The sequence below is a fragment of the Chenopodium album genome, chromosome 1, assembly GCF_948465745.1.
Source record: "Chenopodium album chromosome 1, dcCheAlbu1.1, whole genome shotgun sequence".
Classification (NCBI taxonomy): Eukaryota; Viridiplantae; Streptophyta; class Magnoliopsida; order Caryophyllales; family Amaranthaceae; genus Chenopodium; species Chenopodium album.
This window is the reverse complement of record NC_137834.1, coordinates 72,669,900-72,674,620: the sequence shown is the minus strand read 5'-3', so window position 1 is coordinate 72,674,620 and position 4,721 is coordinate 72,669,900. Positions and strand designations below refer to the sequence as shown.

General features: G+C 33.3%; 1 long non-coding RNA gene across 1 annotated transcript; it reads left to right on the top strand.

The window, feature by feature from the left end:
• The first annotated feature begins 2,518 nt into the window (after positions 1-2,518).
• LOC145602028 (uncharacterized) lies at positions 2,519-4,479 on the top strand. Its single transcript, XR_014104493.1, has 3 exons — positions 2,519-3,491; positions 3,603-3,822; positions 4,007-4,479. It is a non-coding gene; the product is annotated as an uncharacterized LOC145602028 (long non-coding RNA).
• The last annotated feature ends 242 nt before the right edge of the window (positions 4,480-4,721 follow it).

Sequence of the window (4,721 nt, the reverse complement as noted above, 5' to 3'; positions counted from 1 at the left end):
AAACTCCGTTTTCAATCATCTATCATCTACAATCAATCATTTCTAATCACCTATTCTCTAATTCTCTCTCGAAGCTAAAGCTTTTTCTCTCTCTTTTCTAAACCACCCTTTATACAAAATTCCGCATTCACAAGACCTAGAAACACCTAGAATAGTTCGAAGTTACCTTCGCCCTAGACATGAAAGGTTTGATATTATCTGAGGGTTTGGTCCCAAATCTCTATTTCAATTATTTAATTTAAATGTTTGATTTGTTATTTTCCTTGAAGTTAATAACGTGTGTATTTTGTTATTAGAAAGAGGTACGAGGCATCCAAGTAAGTGCCTTAATTGTTTACATTGTTATTATGATGTAGAAATCATGCTTAGGTTGTTATTATGATTCCTGATGTTATGTTAGGGCGTTTTGATCTTCCTAGTATCATGTCTAGGGTAACTTTAATATCAAGTATGATTAAAAGTATGATGCTTCCTATGTTCTTTTCTAATATCATGTTAGTATCATGTTAAGGTTAAAGCTTTGATTTTTAATGTTTAGTGATATGCTAGGGTTTGTTATTAATCTTGTTAGTATCATGCATAGGATCTTGCTATTAATATTATGCTTTAAGATGATCATAATAATAATTATTATTTATTTATAATTATGTTGCTTGATTTATTATTATTGCTTGATCACGCCTTTTATGCATGTTTAAAGGGAATTGGTACTTGTAATCATGCTTAATAAGATAATTAATAATCTTGTTAGGGTTAATTTGATTATAATTCAAGTGATCGCTAATAATAGATTTATTTGTGCCTTAATATTCAACCAACATAGATAAACAGGTTTAGGGTTTAACCTATTAATTGCATGTTAGTCAGAAAGCGCACATGAATACAATCAGAATAAAGTAGAGGCCTATTATTAGGGCAGGTTCAATCTCTTTTAGGTTGGATTTGTACCTTCATCCCCGAACTACCAATCATGGTTCCAGACCTATTGGAGTTGACGATCTCCTGGATCGTTAAGGGATATAACATTCACCCTGTGAACGGTTTACAAGTTCCTTGTTGGCGACTCTTTTGCTCTAGCTTCCTTCCCTTTGGACGCCACCGTACTTTAGTGTATGATCACAGTGGGTTTCAAGCTAGGGATAATGCTTGAAATATTCCCTAAAATACTACTGTTTTTTCTCTCTTCCTAAATACTTTCAAACCGTAATTGAATCCATTGAAGTCCTTGGAGGTACAAAGAAGAATGAAAGTCCATAAACACATTAAACAGAGATTTTACATAAAAGAAGAACGGTTAGTTTCCTGAGCACTTAGATAAATCACTTTTCTTTTATTGTTTAAATAACTTTAATTGATTAATTAGGGTTGTTTGATCACTTTAAATAAACTTTTAGTTAATTAATTCACATAGTACTCTTTCTTTAATCAAGACTAGAATTTGAATAATTAATTGTTGTTTTATCACTTAAGACAAGGCGAATCTTGTTTATTTATTGTTCTTTCACGAATATTATTAAATAAGAATAACTACTTTTGCAATGTAATTCCTACGTGATTAATGCTTGTAAATAAAATCAACTAACTTAGTTTTTAGGTATCACGTTGCATATATTGTTTGGTAATGAAATTGTGAAAAAAGGAAGAGCTAGTAATGCCGTACTAGGGCTTGGATAGCGATTCCCCTCTAAAGGGAACGTTATCTTAGTACCCTCGCTCCCGAACTCATTTCTGGTTTATGTAGACCAATTTGGGCATGGGTAAACTTATGATTCGTGCTAATTATTCCATGAACTCCACATGGAAGAAAGGCATGAACGAGGTTTATGAGTTTTCCTAAAACTCATTGGCGACTTCTACTTGTTTCTTACAAAAAGCGTGATGAGAGTATCATTTCTAATTTAAGGTCTCTCAAACTGTCAGGAATTCAAATCCTAATACACCCTAATAAGTATAAAGTACTAGACTTTTAAACGGTCATAGGCATTTTAGGAGAGGACCCCTTACGATGGGATCGCCCTCCTTACAAATACCATATAACTTCAGCTCACAAATCAAAATTGATTAACACTTATTCTTGTTGGAAATATTTAGGTTCTACGTACTTGGTACAGTGATGAGGAATTTTTCAATGTAAGATGTGAAGGTAATTTTCCTCTGTATATGTTTCTCTGTTAGTCCATAGTCCTGAATTCTATTTTGTGTCATGCATTTCTTTATCCCCTCTACAATTCTTATGGTCTGATATCACTTATACCTAAAATGTGTAGAGTTTGGTTTTCACTTTTCTAGTTCATGTTTTGATGCCATTATACGCATAATAATTATCATAATCAATCATGTTGAGTCTGAGTCATTAGAATTAGTCTATCACAAGGGTGTGCTAATAATTTATAAAGTTTTAAGCTACTTCAGACGTCTTAGAACTACCTATTTAAAGCCTTTTCATATATATATAAATGCTATATATTATTAGGTTGGGTGTTACACAACTTAAGGTTGCTGTTATACTAAGATTGTCTGATATAAAACCAGTTCTGTCACAGTGTGTCCAATTCTTGCCTAATTTTCATTTGATTTGATGGCATTTATATTAATTTTGGATCTTTCTTTGCTAGTTTGCAATTTTCTTGGTTCAGATCTATTAGTCTCGTTTCTTTGCTAGTTTGCATTGTTTTTTTTTGGTTTAGATCTATTAATTATTTTTTATTATGTATGTTTGATCTTGTATTTTTGGTGGGTTTCTGAAACTTATTGTAGAAGTAGCTAGAATTAGTTTTCTGGGCTACAAACTAGTGTTCTGTTGAACAGGTTAGTGTTGTTTGATTGTTAAATGAGGATGAGAAGAAGTGCATTTTTATGGGTTTTTTTTTTAACAAGTTTGAAGATATGATTTGATTGAACAGTAGTATTTTCTATTCTCTATTTAGAGTGTGAATCGTTTGAGATGGTATTTTTTTTTGCTAGTTATATTTATTAAATTCAATCTTGTAAAGTTGTGACACCATTTTTTTTTTTTAGAAATTCTGGGTTTATATTCTTTTTCATTTGCTAGGTTCAATTTATTGACAAAAATGGTATAAAGAATCAAACTTCCATTTAAATTTTCTGGTCTTTCTTGTTGTATGTGTGATTGGCCAGCCTATTTTAGGACTACACTATCTTAAGTATATTTTGAGCAGTTTTCCACTAGTGTATGCTAGGTTTTCATCTTCAACTGCATGTGCATTTTTGGTTTTGTAGAGGAACGATATGGTTGAGTACTTTTGAGAGTATTTGTCTGGTTTTGCCTTCAACGTGAATGGATTGGTACAATCATATGGATCTCGATGTGTGAAGCCACCAAATATCTTTGGTGATGTCAGTCGCCCCAAGCCAATGACTATTTTCTGGTCATCCACTCCTTAAAGCATGACTTCCCGCCCAATGAAGGGTATGCTTACAGGGCCTGTGACCATCCTCAACTGGTCTTTCGTCCGTAATAACCAACCTAGGTGTGGTCTCTTTCCTCTGAAACTGGGATGCTAATAAAACTCTGCTCTAAATAGATTGTTTGGATTACGGCTTAATTTCTCATATATTTATTTGTGTTATTGTGTATTCAGGCACGAGACTTGCTACCAAATTGCTTTGGCCATCAAGGATGAGGTTGAGGATCTTGAGAAGGCTGGTATCAATGTTATCCAAATTGACGAGGCTGCTTTGAGAGAAGGTTTGCCACTCAGGAAGTCTGAGCACGGGTTCTACTTGAAGTGGGCCGTCCACTCCTTCCGTCACTAGTGGAAAAAAGCTGCAATTTTATATATTGGTCATAGGCAATAATTGGTTTGTTTTCACTTATCTTTTTTCAAATTGAATGATTGTTTAATTGAATTACTATACCTCAAGTTGGTTGATTTAGTCTTTGTTATTCAAATTGAATGATTAATTGTTTGATGGATTTGATATGTTGGTTGTCCATTTGATTGAATTGTTTGTTTGATATGATTGAATATGATGAATTGTTTAGGCTTATGATCAACCGGACCTGAGGCCATATGGGCCTTATTAACTGGAAGGGGAAAGAGTAATTGGATGGCATTTAGAAGTTGCGGAGTTTGCCTTCGACTGGTGCAAAATAAACTTCCCTGGGGTAATTTTTTTTTATTTGTTGATTTTTTCAATTTCATCTAACTGATCAAATTGCGAGTTTGAATTCAAGTATTGTGCATTTTATTTATGTTGTTGTTTGATGACAACCTTTGCCGAATAAAGAATGGCTTAATGGTTAGAGTATTAAGAAGCTTCCTATGGGATGTTTGCATGTTTCACTTCCGTATCAAAGCTGTAGGCAGCAGGCTAGCAGCTATGGTTGATTGGTTAACTAGGTTTATATTGTAGTAGTTGAGAGAGTCAATGATAATAAACTATAATTTCTATCTATGATATATTAGTAATTCATGCTTTGGGATTGTTTTTGTTCTTCTTCTCCTTGGGGTTAACTTATGCAAGTCTAATAGAACAAATACCAGTTTTTCCATATTCTCTTTTTCTTATGGATGGAGTGGGTTTGAAATTATATTTAGCCTTAAGGGTGTTATTTAAAAGTTAATTTACCTGTTGTTTTGTGTTTCTAAACATACGAAAAGATTTTGCTAGTGAAGTTAATTATGCAATCACTACATTTCGAGGGTTGTCTGTGAGCTCATCATGAGGTCAGGCAGACCTTTTCTAGTTTTTTCGAG